A 22,477-nucleotide genomic window follows, 5' to 3' on the forward strand; every position below is an offset into this window, starting at 1 on the left:
CCTGTTCATATGGCATCCATCAGTATAATTTTGCCAGGTGACAGATAGTAGAAACAGATTGGAGCTACAGGAGAAGAGGCTGGAACAAGTTTATTTTTTTCATACTTGTGTCTGTGAAATTTTTGTCTATTTGTGTTTAAAAGCCTCCAGGCTGTTTATTACATAATTTGAACTAAGTTTAGAGGTGTAGATTGATGTCTTGTGTATAGTTCTGGTTCTCAGGATCAGTAGGGGTTCGTCTGACTCTCGCTCAGATTCGGTTCAGTTGCGCAACCGGGTTTACGCTGGATCAGGTCAGATCCTGTTGTGAGAGGAAGTTACAACATGGACTTCTCAAACTCCCAGTTGCTCCTGTGTTCCTCCAGACCAGCCGCTCCTCTGAGCCTGTAGCGCGGCTGTGTTCCTCCAGACCAGCCGCTCCTCGGATGGACGGGGAGTTTATGGACTTGTAATTGTATTTGCTTGTTAGCGGTGTGGCGGGAGGTTTAGCGGGCCGCTGTGGAGGGACGGTGAGTGGGAGAACTCTAGTGAGCTGCTGGTGAGACTATTTTCATTGATTATTTGTCTGACTGATTGGGTTTAGGATGTTTTACCTTTTGAGTTTGAGTACTCGAATTTTCCGGTCCACCCTAAATTGAGCAGCAGTTTCCCTCTGGTGGTGTGTTCGCCTCTCTGGAGCTGCTGCTGTACAGTTTAAGGTGGAACGGACAATTTCAATATCAAGCCATTTATAACTCTATTATTTGACTGGAGATTTGTGTGTGTGTGTGTGTGTGTGTGTGTGTGTGAGAGTGAGCAAGTAAGAGAGTGAGAGAGAGTAAGAAAGTGAGAGAGAGATGTCCAATATTCATATATATGTGGTCACCACGTCCTGTAGTTAATATCAATGATAAATGGGGTAAAAATGCATAACAGTAGTCTGACTACAGTCTGACTCTACACCTAAACCGTGAACCTACAAGCTACAGTAGTGCTTTAAAGTTTGTGAACCCTTCAGAATGTTTTATATTTTTGCATACATTGGATCTAAAACTTTATCAGATTCATGCACTTAGATAAAAGTAGATATAATTAAACAAATGAGACAAAAATATTACACTAATTTATAAATTAATTAAACGATCCAATGTTACAAATCGGTAAGTGGTGGCAAATTTATTTGAACCTTTAAGATTAGTTGATGAAATGTGGAGTTTGAGTCAGGTGTTTTCAATTAGTGGGAAAACAATGGACTGTGAGTAGGCAAAGCTTATTTTTTTAGAGACTTGTTTTGTCACCACTAATCCACAATGTGAAAATCTTAGACATTTTAGGTCAAATTTACACAGAAATACAGAAAATTTTAAACTGAGGACCTCAAAGTAGCTAGTGAGTGACATTGTATAATAAAGTTTACTAAAGAAGGCCAGTGAGTTCCTGCAATCACATTTGTTTTATTTGATTGTACCCAATAATCAGTAAATCTTCTGTCATGTTGTGACACTTTTAGATGAAGTTCTGAGAATGATCATACTAAACTGAAACCTTTTTAAGCTCAAAATGAAAGGCATCTTAAAAACAGCAGGACAGAGATATGAATGACTTGAAGGTAAACAGGCCTAACAAATCACAAGTTGCAGAGGATCATCAACACATCTCCAGATTCACTGTAAAATTAGTCAGATCATTCATAAATTATCTACTTTGTTAGTGGCCATTCAACAACTTTTGCACATTAAACTGATCAACTAATAGACATAGGATGTATGTTTTAATCTGACTTTTGAAATGGGTGAAATTGATCATCCTGGAAAATAGTTAAAATGCTTAAGAAAGATTACAAAGCACATAGGTTTATAGGTTTTAAACAAGTACTAAGCCCATGCAGTTGGTAAATAGCACTGAGCCTCCCTGTTTATCCTTATGCTTTTTATTTAGATTTTTTGTTTGCCTTGATTTTTTGAGTGGTTATTGTTTGAGTGCTTTATGCCTTTGCTTTAAATCTGCAGCTCAAATTCTGTGAATTTTGCTTTTCTTTGATATACTGTCAGGCATGGCACAGTAGGCACTGGGTGTTGTTCATTAATATGGATTAGAATATTAACGTTTGATTTTGATTGGCTGTTATTACAGACAAAATGTTTAAAAAGAACTAAGTGGTTCTGAGAGGTGCACTTATCACTGCCACTGTGATTATATGATTGTTTTATACATATGTGTATATATACTTATAGATTAGGAAAATATAATGACCTACATTTAGTATCCACTAATCATATAGTAGTCCTGTAATTCTATATAGTTATATAATATCAGGTTGTAATCCTGGCACGTTGCTGCTGGTGGTGGTGTATGAGATGTTAGAGTGTATTGTGCTGGTATGAGTGGATCAGATACAGCAGTACTGCTGGAGTTTTTAAACACCGTGTTCTATCATTTTTCACTGTCTGGTGGCTGTTGGAAAAAGGGGCCATTAGGATTTGGCATGGGTAAAAACTAATGGAAGTAAATCAGAGTAGGGCTGCAGCTAACGATTATTTTAGTAATCGAGTACTCTACTGAAAAATCGATTCGATTAATCGAGTAATCGGATAAAACATATTTGTTTGCTTAAAAAATAATTAAAAATATGCAAGAGAAAACAAACATTTCACTTAATAATAAATTACCATTTGGTTTCCTTTTTAGATAAGTGCTATTTTTAAATTCACAACATATATTTCTAAACTGCAAACACAAATAAAAAAAAAATACTAAAGGAATAAAACATTTTATAATTAGTACTTTAATAAATTAAGTTAAATTATTTTCAACAAGGATTTCTTGAAAGTATCAAAACTATAGGGCATTATCAATAAAATTTGCATTATGTTGTGTATGTTAGCTTCTTAACAGCAGAAATGTTCCCAGTTTGGTCCACCAAGCCAGTGTATTCTCCTTCTTAAATAGGGGATGTTCTACGAAATCGATAAGACCTGTGGAATAATTTTGACAACAGAAGTATTAAAAATGTTGCCTTTTTTGTTTATTTATGTTTTGCACTTCTCAGGTCTAATTAATTTGACATAACTAAGACTAAATTATATAATACTGTAAGTTCATGGCCGTGCATTTACGAATCCTAAGATAGTAGTAAATTGATATTTTATCAGACACACACTTCCCTTTTTCATCAAACACAGTATCTGAAAATATGTTTTTGTCTTTGGCCAGATGTACTCGTAGATGAAAACATTACGCAGCCAAAGTAACTTTAAATCAGCTAACTTTAACATGTATTTATTCTTAACTCCTCAGTGCTGTGTTTACTGTTTACATAAAGCCTGTATTAAAGCCTGTATGTGTCTCTGTTCCACACACATTTTTAAGGTACATGAATGTTAATCTCATTCATTTGTTATGAGTTATATTTACCTTCTCTCGGCTCCACCGCTAACTTGTCCTCGGCGGAGAGGGTGAAGTATTAAAGATGTGCTGTTGGGGAAGGCAAGAGCCATGCTGTCCAGCCTAAAATGCTCCATTATTATTGCCCTTTTTCCTTATAAGTTTGCCCTTTTTCTTGCCTCTTCCAAGCTAAAAACCTCCGCCGCCTTCTCCTTTTTCCTGTGCGCGGGTGATGTAACGCTAAGCGCGTTGTCACATTAAAGGACTGCGCACTGACTTTTTTTAATTAAATAAACAGAAAATTACTTGATCATGTTTTTAAATCGAATTACTTAAGGAATCGTTTCACCCCTAAATCAGAGGCAAGAGTTAATAAGTGTTGGTTAAATTCCCACTATGTTGTCAGGACCTAAATTACTGAAATCACATATCTTAAATCTTTTGAATCAGTCGAGCAGAAGTGGAGTAGATGGTAGATACTTGAAACAGTATCATTTTTAAATGATTTGTTTAGACTTGTGTAATAAGCACCCTGTGCCAGGCTGTAGTGAGCATCATTTGTAATAAGCACCCTGTGCCAGGCTTTAGTGAGTGTTGTGTTCTGGGCTGTAGTGAGCATTGTGTGTAATGAGTAATGTTGTGAGCACCATAAGCTGGGCTGTAGTGAGCGCTGTGGTCTGGGTTGTTGTGAGCTCTGTGCGTAGTAAACACAGTGTGCTGGGCTGTAGTGAGTGCTGTGCATAGTAAACACTGTGTGCTGGGCTGTAGTGAGCGCTGTGCGTAGTAAACACCATGTGCTGGGATGTAGTGAGTGCTGTGCATAGTAAACACCATGTGCTGGGATGTAGTGAGCGCTGTGCGTAGTAAACACCGTTTGCTGGGCTGTTGTGAGCTCTGTGCGTAGTAAACACTGTGTGCTGGGATGTAGTGAGCGCTGTGCTTAGTAAACACCGTGTGCTGGGCTGTTGTGAGCTCTGTGCGTAGTAAACACAGTGTGCTGGGCTGTTGTGAGCATCTTTGCGTAGTAAACACTGTGTGCTGGGATGTAGTGAGCGCTGTGCGTAGCAAACACAGTGTGCTGTGGTGTTGTGAGCTCTGTGCGTAGTAAACACAGTGTTCTGTGGTGTTGTGAGCTCTGTGCGTATTAAACACAGTGTGCTGGGATGTAGTGAGCGCTGTGCGTAGTAAACACTGTGTGCTGGGCTGTAGTGAGCACTGTGCGTAGTAAACACAGTGTGCTGGGATGTAGTGAGCGCTGTGCATAGTAAACACAGTGTGCTGGGATGTAGTGAGCGCTGTGCGTAGTAAACACAGTGTGCTGGGGTGTTGTGAGCTCTGTGCATATTAAACACAGTGTGCTGGGATGTAGTGAGCGCTGTGCGTAGTAAACACAGTGTGCTGTGGTGTAGTGAGCGCTGTGCGTAGTAAACACAGTGTGCTGGGATGTAGTGAGGGCTGTGCGTAGTAAACACAGTGTGCTGGGATGTAGTGAGCGCTGTGCGTAGTAAACACAGTGTGCTGGGATGTAGTGAGCGCTGTGCGTAGTAAACACTATATGCTGGGCTGTAGTGAGCGCTGTGCGTAGTAAACACAGTGTGCTGGGATGTAGTGAGCGCTGTGCGTAGTAAACACAGTGTGCTGGGGTGTTGTGAGCTCTGTGCGTATTAAACACAGTGTGCTGGGATGTAGTGAGCGCTGTGCGTAGTAAACACAGTGTGCTGGGATGTAGTGAGCGCTGTGCGTAGTAAACACAGTGTGCTGGGATGTAGTGAGCGCTGTGCGTAGTAAACACAGTGTGCTGGGATGTAGTGAGCGCTGTGCGTAGTAAACACTGTGTGCTGGGCTGTAGTGAGCGCTGTGCGTAGTAAACACTGTGTGCTGGGATGTAGTGAGCGCTGTGCATAGTAAACCCAGTGTGCTGTGGTGTTGTGAGCTCTGTGCGTAGTAAACACAGTGTGCTGTGGTGTTGTGAGCTCTGTGCGTATTAAACACAGTGTGCTGGGATGTAGTGAGCGCTGTGCGTAGTAAACACAGTGTGCTGTGGTGTAGTGAGCGCTGTGCGTATTAAACACAGTGTGCTGGGATGTAGTGAGCGCTGTGCGTAGTAAACACTGTGTGCTGGGATGTAGTGAGCGCTGTGCGTAGTAAACACTGTGTGCTGGGATGTAGTGAGCACTGTGCGTAGTAAACACTGTGTGCTGGGCTGTAGTGAGCGCTGTGCGTAGTAAACACTGTGTGCTGGGATGTAGTGAGCGCTGTGCATAGTAAACCCAGTGTGCTGTGGTGTTGTGAGCTCTGTGCGTAGTAAACACAGTGTGCTGTGGTGTTGTGAGCTCTGTGCGTATTAAACACAGTGTGCTGGGATGTAGTGAGCGCTGTGTGTAGTAAACACAGTGTGCTGGGATGTAGTGAGCGCTGTGCGTAGTAAACACAGTGTGCTGGGATGTAGTGAGCGCTGTGCGTAGTAAACACAGTGTGCTGGGATGTAGTGAGCGCTGTGCGTTGTAAACTGTGTTCTGGGCTGTAGTGAGCACTGTGTGTAGTAAACACTGTGTGCTGGGCTGTAGTGAGCACTGTGTGTAGTAAACACTGTGTGCTGGGCTGTAGTGAGCACTGTGTGTAGTGAGCACAGTGAGACAGGATGTAGTGAGTGCTGTGTTCTGGGCTGTAGGGAGCATCATCTGTAGTGAGCATTGTGTTCTGGGCTGTAGTGAGCGCTGTGTAAGGAGCTGTAGTAAACACTGTGTTCTGGGCTGTAGTGAGCACTGTGTGTAGTGAGCACCGTGTGACAGGATGTAGTGAGCATTGTGTTCTGGGCTGTAGTGAGCACTGTGTGTAGTGAGCACCGTGTGACAGGATGTAGTGAGCGTTGTGTTCTGGGCTGTAGTAAGCACTGTATACTAGGCTGTAGTGAGTGCTGTGTATAGTGAGCACCCTGTGCCAGGGTGTAGTGAGTGACATGTTGGGCTGTAGAGAGCAGTGTGTGCACTGCGCTTTGTGTTCTGGGCTGTAGTGAGCACCCTGTGCTGGGGTGTAGTGAGCCATGAAGTAAGCTCTGATTTTTTTTCCATTTCACTGAACCACAGTTCAGCACCCTAATGTTTTTGTTTGGTCGAGTTGCACAAGCCCTGAACTCGCGCTGATTCACCTGATGTCTCATTTCCCCCTGGTTACTGGATCCATGGGGCTGCAATATTTTGCACTAATTTTATTTAACCTCAAATAATACAAATGTAATTTAATCATTATTGTATTTTTGTAGTTTGATTTGATAACCATTGTTTTAAGTTTGTGTTGCATTGTTTCCTAGTTTTATTTATCTGTTAGTCCCTCTCAGTTTAAATGGCATTGGATACATTTTCACATGGTTTAAAATAAAGACGTGGTAATTTAGGACAGCTTTTATGTCTTAGTTCAGTCAAAGACAGGGTTACATTTCCTGACATTTCGACGGATCAGTAGGCCCACAGAAACCGTTCCCAGGCCACTGCTTGCATGCTCACGCTCTGTGGGTAATTACTGTTAAAGAGACAGCACTAGGCAGAGACTGATTGAGTGCACTAGACTGTGATGTATAAGGCACAGAGGGAGCAGGGGTGCAGTGCTGTATAGTGCACCCGTCTGCAGCTCCTCACACTTCCTTTGGTTGTTTTCTTAAAGGAGAGATGCATGATATTTTAGTCATGAATATTAGTCTTTGATGTTGTTGTCATTGCAAAATAGGGTTCTTTCAACTGCTTTTAGAAACTTCAGGAACTAATACTTGTGAGTAGGTGAATATATGGATATTAAATATGGACTTAAATATTATTGGTTTACCCATTAACAATAATTTCATGGTATGTTAACTTTAAAACGCTGGTGCTGGTCAGAGTGTGAGAGCTTGTCTTGTAATCAGTGATTATGTTCAGACCCTGCCACAAGCTCCAGGTGTTGGCTGTGTTAAACTGTGCTTCCACGTTCTCTCTGTGCCCAAGTTTGGCCCTACGGAGAGTGTAGCTGGCTCGTTTGTACTCCTCCATATTCCCAGATCTAAAAGCAACGCTGCGTACGCTGAGAGCGGAGCGGACGTCATGGTTTAGCCAGGGCTTCTGATTGGGGAAGATGCGCACTGTACTGGAGGGCACTACGTCATCCATGCACTTGTGAATGAAGGCGGTGACTGTGTTGGTGTACTTGTGGATGCTGCTTGATGAATCACAAAACATGAATTCCGAAGATGTATGTACACTGCCCTTATACACAGTACCACACCAGCCGGCAGGAGCTGATCAGATATTCCAGCTCAGGAGAGCAAAAAGACTCGTTGAAATGTATAAACTCCGATCACACCAAGCATTGTTGATCAGGAAACGTACACCACCTCCCTTGCTTTTTCCTGGAGAGCTCTTTGGATCTGTCGGCGCGGTGCAGAGAGAACCCCATTGGTTCAATGGCGTGATCGGAAATGTCTGCGGATAACCAGGTCTCTGTGAGGCAGATAACGCTGCAGTCCCGTATGTCCCGCTGGAAGGTGATCCGTGCGTGGAGCTCAAAAAGCTTGTTGTCCAGGAACTGCATGCCAGGAATAGGTGGGAAGAGGCGGAAGGTGAGTGCGGCATCTGAGCCTGATGAGCACACCGGCTCGCTTGCCTTCTTCTGGCGTCTCCGTCGTGTGCGTGGCCAGACGACCCAGATGAATGTAGCTTCTCCGATGTTGGCGAACAAACGATCAGCTTTGTGGAACTCAAAGTCAGGTTTGCGGTGAGTGATCGACGATCTGATTCCCAGAAGTGTAACTTTTGGTGCAAAAAGAGTGACAAACACAAAAACAAAGGAAAACTGCAAAAGTAAGTGGGAGCTCGCAACACGCCAGCCATGCTCGGCGCCATCTTGATGACGAAATGACGTTTATTGATATGTCGGCAACATATGGTGAAAAGACAGTTTGGGCACCCCTGAAATCTTTCATGATTTTCCATTATATTCTTGGGTTGTACGGATCAGCAGTTTTAGTTACCTTATTTTCCGCACTGTAAGACGCACTTAATCATTTTATTTTCCAAAAAATCACCGTGCCTATTTTAATCCAGTGCGCCTTATGTATAAATTTTACCAGTCAGGTTGTAAATGAGTAAAGGCACTCCGCTGAAGTACAGTGTTATACAGGAGTATCAGTTTAGTTCTCCAGCACCGGGGCTCAAATAGCATTAGCAGCTAATCACTATTTCCTCGGACAGGGGTGAGTATGATCGGCCTGTAGCCTACTGCTAACCCTGGCTAGCACTGCAGGAGCAGCATTAGCATTACTTGCTATCCATGCTAGCTCTTTTGTCGCTCAGAGGAGATCGGATGTGCGTGTTTACTGGGTTAAAACAAATCGCTAGCTAATATCGTCCTGGCTCACCGGAACAATCACTGTTGGGCGGCATTAGCTGCTATTCGGGAATCTAAGCTTACTGTAAATACACAGTAGTGCTTTACTCCTCCAAATAAACAGTTTTCAGGAGAGAAATCTGTGCAGATTAACATCCAGCGCTCGTTTGACTTTAAAAGAATCCTTTTTATTACAGTTTAATAGTTAGTTTTACTTTACTTAGTTAGGTAGCCCCACCACCACCTAGTGGCAAGACTTGCTGAATTAAAAGTTCCTTATAGTGTCTCGTAAAATGCGCCTTATAATCCAGTGCACCTTATGTATGAAAATAGACCAGAAAAACAACGTTCATTGATAGTGCACCTTATAATACGGTGCGCCTTATAGTGCAAAAAATACGGTAAATATATCATATAGCAGACAAACACAGATTAATATTGTTCAGGTCCCTCCCGGACCCACACCAGCCTGAACACCGCTTCGCACCGCGGGAAGCTGCTGATTAAACACTGCTGTTCATCGAGCCGCGGCGCTTTTGATAGGGTTGTCTTGTTAAAGTAAACTGACAGCTGAACTGATAGATTTCTATATCCTTTCCTTAAAACATGATGTTGAACAATCTTTGTTTTCAGGTCATTTGAGAGTTGTGTTTTGAGGCTCCCATGTTGCCACTCTTCAGAAAAGATTCAAAGAGGAGAAAAACTTAACCCTTTCTCATAATTGGATTTTCCTGTGTATGTAGGTCAAGGGTCGATAAGATTACCAAAGAAATGTTGTGTTCCAATAATTAGTGCTAAAGGCATTCAAATCAATAAAATGACAAGGGTGCGCAAATGTATGCATCTGCCTAATTTTGTTAAAAGAATTATTACTCTCTTTCTGTAAATCCTGTCATCTGTATTTTATTTTTTAAACATCACTGTGTTCTTCTATGATATATTTAACTGAAATTGCTGATCTGAACATCCAATGATTTATAAATAAAAACAGTGATGGGCCTTTAAATAGTACTTAAATATGAAAAATGATCGGAATTCTGTTTATGTGGTGGGAGGCTATTTTTGCCTCTGCTCTTGACCCTCCAGGGTGCATTTTATTATTGGTCAGTTTGTAGTTTCCCAGTATCAGCCATCAGCGAAGTCCACTTTTCTTCTGAAATCTACTGTTTACAGTTTTGTGAAGTTAGCTCTGTTACACTGTGTGGCATTGTATTTTCACAGTTACAGTATTAAACTGCACAGAATCAATGATGTATGGAGTATCGCAGAATCACTGTATCATAATATCAAAACTAAAGACAACTACAGACAACATTTCTTCTAAATTTCAAATAAAAATATTGTAATTTAGAGCATTTATTTGCAGAAAATGAAAAAAGGTTGTAATAACAAAAAAAGATGCAGAGCTTTCAGACCTCAAATAATGCAAAGAAAACAAGTTCATATCTATAAAGTTTTAAGAGTTCAGAAATCAATATTTGTTGGAATAACCCTGGTTTTTAATCACTCCTCCAGCAGTTTTACACACTGTTTTTGGATATCTTTATGCCACTCCTGGTGCAAAAATTCAAGCAGTTCAGCTTGGTTTGATAGCTTGTGATTGTGATTGTATTCTAGAGGTTTTAATGTTTGGTAAAATCAAAGAAACACATAATTTAATTAATAAAAACAAAAAAAGTGTTTTTTTCAGAGCTGTATACATGCTTTTATATGTCAAGTAAATACATTTTTGTACTTTATTTAAAAACCTCTAAAACTGCAAGATGTAATGTATAATCATTTTATTTAATCATTGTTGTATACACAAGTCAATGATATGAGAATTAACATTTTTGGAATAAAAACACTGCACATTTCACCATCTTGATTTAAAGTAAAAGCTTTATTAAAATAACAATTAGTAAAAACACTAAATCTCCTGATAACATTGCAGTTGGTTTGATCAGTTCTGTTGTAAAGTTTGTCAGATGTATCTACTGTTTCGATGATTAATGTAGTTTGGTGGCTTCTGGGTCATACGCAGTTAGTGGCAGCCTGTGAGAATACAGTCTGATAATGAGTCGTCAAGTACTTGAGACTCTAGATCTAACTGGGAAGCAATTCTTAGGGAGTTTAGAGTTTAATATGTTTCAATTAAAATATTATTTTTTTTATATACATATATTTATATATAATTTATTACATATTTAACTTAAAAATGTAATATTTCAATTAAAATATCCATGTCCAGTGTTGCATGTCGATAATGGATCACAAATAATACAATATATTTTGTCTCCATATCGCACACCGGTGGTCTAGCTGAACTGTAGAAAGGACCTGCGATCAGTGAGGCTGAATAGTGCTGTAAGTACCCTAGTCAGCCTGTAGGTACACCACTATGAAAGCACTGTACAAGCTCACCACCTGAAGAATAAATGCGGGTGTGGCATCACAGGTAACAAAACAACTGATTCAATAAAGACCAGGAGGATATTCCACAAAGCAAGCTTCTCAAAGCATCGCTTTTTTAAGTAAACTTCGCCCAGTTTAGCCAAAAATGATTCCACAATTAGACTAATGAGATACAGCTGATATCAGCTCCTGATCGGTTAAGCCTGCCTTTAGGTATCCAGTCTCTCACACAGAGAGATTAAATGCATATAAAGTGAAAAGCCAGCTATAAAATCTTTAAAACAACCCCAACAATTATTTATATTTATCACATATCTTTTATTTACTATATACAAGCTAATAACACTTAATGCTATAAATATTTATATCATTATGTTTAAGATTATAGTACTTACATTTTAAAATCAACAAAATAGTTTCCACATTAAATTAAAATGCAAATTAATTTGTTTGAATAAATCTAAAACTGCTGATTTTTTTTTTATTAAAAATGTATCCTCAGTGGTCCTCACCTCTTTACATGCAGGGTCTACAATTACACAGTGCAACAACATCTGTGGCTTATAGTTTCTGTATTAGACATGCATATACTTTTTGAAATATGTCTACATCAATAAATGTAAGTATAACTGAAAATTTTATTAGGTAATACATAGATAAATATGTCAGTTTCAAATGAAAAATAAATGTACTTATTTGATAGAAAAACAGCAGGTTTAACTCTAGCCTGGTACAAAGCACACAAAAAAAGTAAATAAATATTTTGCAGATTTCTTCATTTGCTTTTTTTAAGTAAATTTAATTTCATGTAAATTTAAGTTACTTCAACTGGGTTTCAAGACTATAATGTTACAAAGAGTAAATAAGTGAACTGAACTTCAGTCAATCCTTTCTTTAAGTAAACTTTACTTCATTTATTTTTGCTGAATTAATCTTTTTTTTAGTAACCTTAACTTCATTTCTGCATACAATATTACCTAATTGCAATTACTTAATGTATACAATATTATTATATTTATAATTTTAGTTAAAACACACATTCAAATATTTACATAATCTCAAAGGTTTTTTTTTTGTAAACAGGCCTCACTGTCTCAACACATGGATTTCATGTAATACATTCTTTTTAGTATACTAGTTTACTAAAAGAGAGGATTGACTACAGTTCAGTTCACTTATTTACTCTATGTAACATTTAAGTCTTGAAACCGAGTTGAAGTTACTTAAATTTATCTGAAATTAAATTTACTTTAAAAAAGCTTTTTTAAAGCTTACAAAACTTTACGTACATTTTATAAATCATTTATTTAGTGCAGGTTTAACTCTAGCTTGATACGGAGCAGGTTTAACTCCATCCTGGTACAAAGTGGGTTTAACTCTAGCCTGGTATAGAGCAGGTTTAACCCTAGCCTAAAAAGGAGCAGGTTTAACTTTAGCCTGGTACGGAGAAGGTTTATTTCTAACCTGGTACAGAGCGGGTTTAACTCTAGCTTGGTACGGAGAGGGTTTAACTCTTGCATGATACAGAGCGAGTTTAACTCTTGCTTAGTACGGAGCCGGTTTAACTCTAACCTGGTACAGAGGGGCTTTAACTCCAGCTTGGTACAGAGCAGCTTTAACTCTAACCTGGTACAGAGCGAGTTTAACTCTAGATTAATACAGAGCGGGTTAAACTCTAGCTTGGTACGGAGCGAGTTCAACTTTAGCTTGGTACAGAGCAGGTTTAACTATTGCCTGATACTGAGCGGGTTTAACTCTAGCTTAATTTGGAGCGGGTTAAACTCTAGCTTGGTACGGAGCAGGTTTAACTATTGCCTGATACTGAGCGGGTTTAACTCTAGCTTAATTTGGAGCGGGTCAAACTCTAGCTAATACGTAAGGGGCTTAACTCTAACCTGGTACAGAGCGGGTTTAACTCTAGCCTGGTATGAAGCGAGTTTAACTCTTGCCTGATACTGAGCGGGTTTAACTCTAGCTTGATTTGGAGCGGGTTAAACTCTAGCTAATACATAAGGGGCTTAACTCTAACCTACAGAGCGGGTTTAACTCTAGCTTGGTATGGAGCGAGTTTAACTCTTGCCTGATACAGAGTGGGTTTAACTCTAGCTTGATACGGAGCAAGTTTAATTCTAGCTTGGTACAAAGCCAGTTTAACTCTCGTCTGATACAGAGCGGCTTTAACTCTAGCTTGGTACAGCACGAGTTTAACTCTAGCTTGATACGGAGCAGGTTTAACTCTAGCCTGATACAGAGCAGGTTTAACTCTGGCCTGGTACAGAGTAGGTTTAACTCTTGCCTGGTACAGAGCAGGTTTAACTCTTGCCTGGTTCAGGTCAGGTTTAACTCTTGCCTGGTTCAGGTCAGGTTTAACTCTTGCCTGGTACAGAGCAGGTTTAACTCTACCCTGTTACAGAGAAGGTTTAACTCTATCCTGGTACAAAGCAGGTTTAACTCTAGCCTGGTACAGAGCAGGTTTAACTCTTGCCTGGTTAAGGTCAGGTTTAACTCTTGCCTGGTTCAGGTCAGGTTTAACTCTTGCCTGGTACAGAGCAGGTTTAACTCTACCCTGTTACAGAGAAGGTTTAACTCTATCCTGGTACAAAGCAGGTTTAACTCTAGCCTGATACAGAGCAGGTTTAACTCTAGCCTGATACAGAGCAGGTTTAACTCTAGCCTGATACAGAGCAGGTTTAACTCTAGCCTGATACAGAGCAGGTTTAACTCTTGCCTGGTACAGAGCAGGTTTAACTCTAGCCTGATACAGAGCAGGTTTAACTCTAGCCTGGCAGAGCGTGTTTAACTTTATAGAGGTAACCTGCTTCATGGAATACTCATCTAGTCACCTAGAGTTTACAGACCACTGGTGAGTATAACAGGGAGACAAGAAACAACAAGACCAAAATACACCAGGACCTCTACATTATTCTACTAAGAAAACTAAAGAAACTACCTCCAGGGCTACCTCAAGTTACCTTTTACCTTAGAACTTTAGCCATACATCTGATCAATGTTTCCACACAGCTATTTCTTCAAGTTAAGCTTGCAATTAATTCTTGCATCAAGAAAAGCTATCAGATCCTTTTATTGACTGTGTGCAACGTTTTCTGGATCCAAAAGCCAAAAGGACGCACACATTTTCAGAGGAGCAACCTGAATGTCGTTAAGAACCTTTCTACAAGAACGATGAAAATCCCCTTCAATTCCAGTGGATCCAGAGGTTGACAAACTATGGATATGTTCTAATTAGTGCTGGGTGATTTTCATGATTAATTCAGTTAAATAGAATTGCAGTTTTAAAGTGGTTTTCACTATAGACCACTGAAGTCGTGTCTCATTTTGTAGTCAGCGCCATGTTGTTTATGCCCATATTTGGGGTTGCTTTGGGGTTCAGTGTCTAAACAGTTCAAGTCAATACAGGATTTGAATGGGATTTTCCAAAACTTGCCTCTGTCACATTCTGTGGTAAATAAATATAAAAAGTATAAATATAAAAATAAAAAGGTTAGAACCCTGTACATTTTATTCTATGTACATTTTACTCCTGAACATCACTGGATCCTCTGAATTTCGAGATTGTTTAAGGGGAGTAATCAGAAAAATGCTAACTTTAAGCTAATGCTTAACTGACGTCACAGCACTGCGGCTGGAAATGACCCTGGACTGGAGTCTGCCCAACAACAGCGAACTCCGGTCAGATCGCGTATTTGATTATTATGCTTCTTCACAAAGGATCATTAAAGCATTTAAACAGGTGAAAACTCTTTCAGTAATGTTGAGCAGTGTAGTCTGTGTTAGAGCTTTAAAGGGCAGATAATAAGAGAAAATGGCTCTCAGTTCAGCAGCGCTTCCCTGCAGGTTTAGTATTTAATTACAGTCATTAGTTTATACTAATTACAACACCTGACCCAAATAATCAACTAACAACTAACAACTAACTACCTGCCCTCACTGAGGCGACAACCAACCAGAAACACACATTTATTTCACTGCATAATAAAGACGGTTCTAATACAGCTGGTTCTGGAGTATCACTGACCTGTTTTAGTGATTTTATGCTGTGACACTCTCAGCTCTCCTCAGTAAGGGCAGTAAGTTCATTATTAGGCTCACCTGTGTGTAAAATGCTCCTAACTGACGGCTGGAGTTCTCTGGTGTTGCGCCGAAAACAGTCTCCTGCTAATCTCTGCAGCAGCGCCGGGAGTTCAGTTCACTCCGCTGTAGCATTAGCTTAAAGTTAGCATTTTTCTCATTACGACTCTTAAATGATCTCATAATTCAGAGGATCCAGTGATGTTCAGGAGTAAAATGTACACAGAATAAAACGTACAGAGGTCTGAACAGATTTATTTACCACAGAATGTGATAGAGGTGGGTTTTTAAAAACCCTATTCATTTTCCTCATAGGGAAAAAACGCTTAGACACGGAAGCTGTACGAGCACTACAGAATGATGCACGACTTCAGTATTTGTGATTTTACATATTGTAACTTGCGGAGGCAGGGGAGCCGTGGGTCCGGCCCATGTCGTGACACGCACCCCCTGCCGGTCCCAGCGGGTCTGCATCAGGACTGATTGAGCAGCCCGCTGAGACCGGCATAAAGACTTTGCCTCAGCCGCTATGAGAGAGACGCTACTGGTGAGAGCAAGACTCAGACAGAACGGACTGAAAGTCACAAGTTAAGCGACTAGGGCCCACTGGGTCGGCGCAGTTATGTTTTGGGTTGTTTTTTACTGATCGCTGTTTGGAATATTCGTGTTTAGATTACAATTATTTTTACCAAATTACTGTAATTAATTACTGTATTTATTTGCATTATAAGCCACACCGGATTATGCTGCATTGTCAAAAAACATCTATTTTCTGGTGTAATACTGGTTGCTGCCAATATCTGAATAAAAAAATAAAATGTATTAAAACATTCAGAACTCTATAATTAATATAGCTTTCTCTATTTAGAAATTAGAGATTATGATATTGACTTGGTGACTTTTTTTATGAACTTATGAGACGCCCACACAGTTTATTCACCACATTTCCCTTACAGTGTCATTTCTAATTATGCTTTATGTAAATATTGGTGATAAACTGTAACCCCAGCTCTTTTGTTTGACGTGTTCACTGTGCGTTTAACTGTGTACATGTTTGCTGTACCAGATAAGAAAGTGTTATGAAAGAGTAAAAGGGACACTGTGATCCAGCCTGTGATATTGCTTGCTTTTCTGAGGAACTGAGTGTAGCTTGGGCTGGGAAAATGAATGGCCTGTTTTATTATTATCAGACTGCAGTTCAGCAAACATAATCATCCCAAAGCTCCATCCTTTATTGTACGGAAAGTCATGTAGTTCTCATTATTCTCCTGTTGATTCTGTTTCGTCTCATTTACTGTAGTGGATGTATGTCTGGGAAATATACATCATAGGGGTGTAACGGTATAAACCCCACGGTTTGGTATGTTTTCCTCATATTTATTAACTTCATATAAACAATGGAACTTCATTATAACAATGTTTTGTTTTTTGGGATGGAATGTTTTAACGGGACTCGAGCAATTTTATTAAATGCTTGAAAGCAGAGTTTTCTCCTACTGTCAAAAATAGCATTACTTTAACTGCTTAAACTACAAATATTTTTCCTAAGAATATTACTGGATGCATTTCAGTGTTTGAGTTCTTTTTAAAATATATAAGCATTATATTGTTAAAATTAAATTATATTAGTGGTGTCAATCACTTAAAATGAATAAAAATCATGTTTTTTTTTAAATGCTGGAATGTTTCTCAGTGTTATTGTGAGCGGAGTGTAATAATAGTGTAATGTGGTTCAGGTCTGGCAGACAAGATCATTTTTACTTCATAATTCCTGAGAGAGACAGACAGACAGATGGCACGAGTAAAAGAGAGAGAGACAGACAGACGGATGGTGCGAGGCAAAGGGAGAGACAGACAGACGGATGGCACGAGTAAAAGAAAGAGAGACAGACAGACGGATGGCGCGAGGGAAAAAGAGAGAGAGACAGACAGACGGATGGTGCGAGGGAAAGGGAGAGACAGACAGAAGGCACAAGAAAAAAGAGAGATACAGTATGAGTGCCTGTGTTCACACTGGAAAACAACAGGTAATCATTTATCTCCTAGGGCAGCGCGGCGGCAGTGTGTGGACAGTTAGAATCATCTGCGTTTCTGCGAGCGCTCTCTGCATGTGCGCTCAGGCAGGCCTGTGTACCGTGTATTCTGCGTGCGTCTACACAAACCGTACCGTGACCCCCGTAACGTGACGACTCGTAAAGAAGACACATACTGTTACACCCCTAATACATCGCTCATCATTTATACAATCCTGACCTGTCATATGAGGCCTTTGTTTGGTGGTCCTTGGACACAGGGACGTTTTTTCAGCGACCAACAGAAATTTAAGATTTTACTGCAACAAGGGGACAAGGAATACATTTTTGCAGATGTTTTATTTCTAATGTGTAAGACTTCAGTAATGTACAGTAATTTAACTGTACATTTTAAACCACAGGTTTTGTTCTCTTGGCTCTGTAGTGAAGCCGAGCGCTGAGTCAGGCCCAAAGAATTTTATTCAGAATAGTGGAGCAGAACTATGGACATATTTTACCAGCAGGAGGCGCTCTAATCTCTAGAGAAAGGCCTTTTTGTTTCGTTCATCTTAAATAATATGATTTTTCTCTACAATACTGTATTTATTTAAAAATAAATATTAAAAGCTTCTTTCCTGGCTCTCAGGAGGATTTTCTGTGAGCTGTCCAAACAGAAAAGTCAGGAAATCTACTGTTTATTAGTGCGGCATGGCACGTTCTGTCACCAGGAACCGAATCTGTTAATCCTCCTTTAGTCAGCAGCATGTCTGTTTTTAGTCAGCAAAAACAGGAAGAACAGAGATCAGAGCAAGAACTGATATTTAAAAAATTATACTTGTGTGGGTGGGGCCTAAATCCAGGAGTTTCTAATAGCATTCCAGATTTTAAAATCTTGCACTACATACTACTGCTTTTGTTCTAAAACATATTTTAGTTCACATAGTGTACTAGGGCTGGGAAAAAAATAAAATCATCTTTATTTTGATATTTCTTTAATGTAGGAGTGATTTTAAATTACAATTTCTGTTTTTAGATCTTAATTAAATATAATTGGTAAAGACAGTGTTTTGTTTTGTTTTTTCTTTGATGCAAAAAATAGGAATGTTTTGAATCATCTGCAAACTAACGTCTGTCTGAAGATTCTGCAGGTTCTGTTTGGATGTTTAGTAATTGGACAGGAAGTTTGGAAGGAAGGAAGCTCAGCAGCAGTGTTGGCTAACAGACCTGATGTTGAAATTACAGCGGGTTAAACCTGATTGTTGTACATGTTGGACATGTTGTAAACAGGCCCCAACAAGTATTGCTGAGCCAGAGTTTTGAGAATGTGGAAGGAGAACTTCCTGAAATCTGAACTCTCCGTTCCTAAAACACAGTGAAACGTGAAGGTGATTCACAGATCAGATTCACTTCATCTTTAAATTAAGATTAAGATCTCTAAGAAAGATTACAATACTTTCTAAGAACAATTGGTATTCTTAAAAGTATCATCATCTTTTCTTTAAAAGAAACAACTACTATTTTACAACTACTATTTTCTCTACTAATTCTTATATGTAGTTTAGAGGGACAGTGTGATCATCATTATTAGAGCAGAGCTGTGAGCAGTTCTCAGTCTGATATTCCTTTTTAATTGTTCTGATAATATTTTTGGTAAGATTGTGAGACTTTTCTACGGTTAAGAATAAGCATCAGCAAAAGTGTTGAAGACTGCATTATCTCTGACCTATGGTAAATGTCATGTGTGTTAGTAAACTAGGGGCCGGTACTGGTGGGGGGACTGGGGCTGATTCAGCGGGTATGTAAAGATTGGAAATCTCTCCTACTCTCAGGTCCTGTTTTTGAGTGGTGTTTTTTCTCACATATATTGCTGAATTGAGCAGATTTAGTTCCGCTGTGTGCTGGACACAATTTTCTCTTTGCACGCAGCTTTTCTAAACTGGGGTTGGTTACTGGTGTGGTGATGATGAGTTGGAAGAAATAACTGTCAGTATAAAAACATATTTATAAAATCTGAGTAAAAGAAAACTTTACTTTGTCTAATCAGAACAACGAGATCAAATGACAATACTTATATCTTGTATGTGGGATTTAAACAGCACTAAATGGATCACTGTCTGTCACCAATCTTTACATCTAAATGAATTAAAATCAATACTGTGTTTTTGAAACAGATAAAGTATCTGTGTTTTCTTTCTGATGACAAAATGATGACTAAATTTTGAATGGAAATCAGTGCAAATTAGAGTTTAATTCAAGTGATCTTTGAACATTTATATTGGTGTACTTTTGCAGGGTGTAAACAATGGAGAAAACTGAAAACAGTTAGGGGTGTCACGATTCTTTAAATCCTCGATTCGATTTTATTTCCGATTTTGGGGTCATGATTCGATTCGATTCTCGATTTTCTTTTTTCTTTTTTTATAGCAGAGAGGCCTATGCAAGTTTTAGATTAGTCTATGGTCAGTCATTGGTTTGATTCACCAAATTTACAATATCTTATTTGACAATATCAAATGGCGTGCTGCTCCATTTGCGTAGCGTGTGTGCTTGCGTAGCTTAGAGGGAGGAAACGTCGATCCTCTTTTTGACTTCGAGGCTTATTTCGGGACACTCCTAGAAAACAGACAAATTCATTGGACAGCAGTATTCAGTGATAGTTTCAGGAAGTGACAGTAGGTCTTGATCTTTCTCTTCATCTGTTAAGAATTAAGCCCACGAATGGTTTTGGTCATGTATCATTTTTACCTACAATTTAACTATAATTGTTTTTAGTACGTTTTTTGCATTTCTTTTTCTCTTATCTTTTTCTTTTATCTCCCCCTTCTTTATGCAGGTGAATGATCTTATCTAGTGTCCATTGAAGTATCTCTAGAAACTAGTTTGGAAGCTCTCACTGAGGTAAGGGTTAAGGGTGCTGTAAGGGTTAAGGGCTTTACGGTAGGAAGGTGCTACTGACGCTGATTGGCTTTTGAAAGCTGCAGGTACATCCTGACCTTTGAGTTTGCAGTGTAAACAGCCGCTCCGAGCGGTAAATGTTACGTCAGTGAGGGTTCAGAGTCCGCTGGATCTGACCCATTCTTTCATCAACATCAATCAATCAATCAGTGATTATTTATAAACACCATAATCCAATATAATTATATAATTGCAAAAAAAGAAAAGGTGATATGATTATTTAAACCCATTTCCAAAATTTGAGTGTGGTGTGCATAAGTAAACTGAGATTTGTAAATATTTATTACAGAAAGCATTACACAAACTGGAAAATAATTTTTTCTGGGGTTTGTATGTGCAGATGTCTCTCGTGGGCATTCTTGGGCATTTTTTGTGGCTTCTGCAGTGAGGAAAATAAATATTTGAACACCCTGCTACTTTTCTCCCACCAATCATGGAGGGGTCTGAATTTTAATCTTTGGTGCATGTCCACTGTAAGAGACATAATATAAAAAAAATCCAGAAATCACAATGTATGATTTTATTATTTATTTCTGTGTTAATGCTGCAAATAGGTATTTGAACACCTCTGAAAATAAATAAGTGTTAATATTTGGTACAGTAGCCTTTGTTTGCAATTACAGAGGTCAAAGGTAACCAGGTTTGCACACACTGCAGCAGGGATTGTGACCCATTCCTTCACACATATCTTCTCCAGATCAGCCTGGTTTCTGGGCTGTTGCTGAGAAACACAGAGTTTGAGCTTCTGCTTAAGGTTTTCTATAGGGTTTAGGTCTATAGGGCTAGGCCACTCCAGAACCTTGATATGCTTCTTATAGAGCCACTTATTGGTTATCCTGGCTGTGTGCTTTGGGTCATTGTCAGGTTGGAAGACCCCAGCCATGACCCATCCTCAATGCTCTAACTGAGGGAAGGAGGTTGTTCCCCAAAATTTCGCAATACATGGCCCCGGTCATCCTTAACTTAATACAGTGCAGTCGTCCTGTCCCATGTGCAGAAAAACACCTTCAAAGCGTAATGCTTCCGCCCCCTTGCTTCACAGTACGGGAGGTGTTTTTGGGATGGTACTCATCATTCTTCGTCCTCCAAACACAGCGAGTGGAATTAAGATGAGAAAGTTCTATTTTGGTCTCCTCTTACCACAGAATTTTCTCCCATGACTCCTCTGGATCATCCAAATGGTCATGGGCAAACTTAAGATGTGCTGGGACGTGTGCTGATTTAAGCAGGGGAACCTTCCTTGCCATGCATGACCGTAACTATGACGTCTTAGTGTATTACCCACAGTAACCTGGAAAAAAGTGTTACCAGCTCTCTTCAGGTCATTGACCAGCCCCTCCCATGTAGGTCTGGGTTGATTCCTTACCTTTCTTAGGATCATTGATTCGCCACGAGGTGAGATCTTGCATGAAGCCCCAGTGATTGACAGTCATGTTTAGCATCTTCTATTTTTTTTATAATTACTCCAACAGTTATTTTTTTTTACCAAGCTGCTTGGCAATTTCCCTGTAGCCCTTTCCAGCCTTGTGGAGGTCTACAATTTTATCTCTGTTGTCTTTGGACAGATCTTTGGTCTTAGCCATGTTAGAGGTTAGGGTCTTACTGATTGTGTGGGGAGGACTGGTGTCTTTATGCAGCTAATGACCTCAAACAGGTGCTTCTAATTAAGAATAATAAGTGGAGTGGAGGTGGACTCTTTAGAGGTGGACTAACAGCTCTTTGAGGGGCAGCATTGCAGGGTGTTCAAATACTTATTATCCTCACTGTATATTCTTCAGATCAATGTAAGAAATATATTGTTCTGACCAGAATTGTGGAATTTATTTGCTGTGTCCTTCTCTGTAACCAGACTGATATTTAGATAAAACTGAACTTTTCCTAAAGAAATTATTTCAATTGTTGGATTTTAAAATATTTGCTAAACGGCAGTTTTGAGATAAATTTTGTCCATATCGTCCAGCACTAACCTGCTGCCATGTTTTTGTTTTATGCCTTAAGCACATTGCCCACTATCCCCCTTCTCTTTGTGCTCTGGCCTAAAGCAGTAAGTAGTGTGAGTGGCATAGAGAGGGGGTGTGTCTGTAGCACCAGACTCCGCCTCTCCCCCTCCTCTGTGAGTGGTCACTGTGGGGTTAGTGTAGCAGAAAATACATTGGATAATTATTATTTGACAATTTAGCTTTTATCCTGTTCATAAAAATCTGATATGATCTTTATTTTTTAAATAGTTTTGTATTATTGCTTTTTAACTTATTTTGATTAGTCTCGGGAGTCATTTGCCTTATTTCTAACCTTATCCTCACATACCA

The 22,477-nt window shown here is 39.5% G+C and overlaps 1 protein-coding gene across 1 annotated transcript in view; it reads left to right on the forward strand.

Annotated features, from left to right (window-relative positions):
* Nucleotides 1-320: 320 nt before the first annotated feature.
* zmp:0000000936 (interleukin-1 receptor type 2) overlaps nt 321-22,477 on the forward strand; it is a 48,552-nt gene continuing 26,395 nt past the window's right edge. The window contains exon 1 of the mRNA XM_049485396.1: nt 321-538. The gene's annotated coding sequence lies outside the window, so the exon portion shown is untranslated. The remainder of the gene's footprint in view (nt 539-22,477) is intronic.

The sequence above is a fragment of the Astyanax mexicanus genome, chromosome 11, assembly GCF_023375975.1.
Source record: "Astyanax mexicanus isolate ESR-SI-001 chromosome 11, AstMex3_surface, whole genome shotgun sequence".
NCBI classification, from domain to species: Eukaryota; Metazoa; Chordata; class Actinopteri; order Characiformes; family Acestrorhamphidae; genus Astyanax; species Astyanax mexicanus.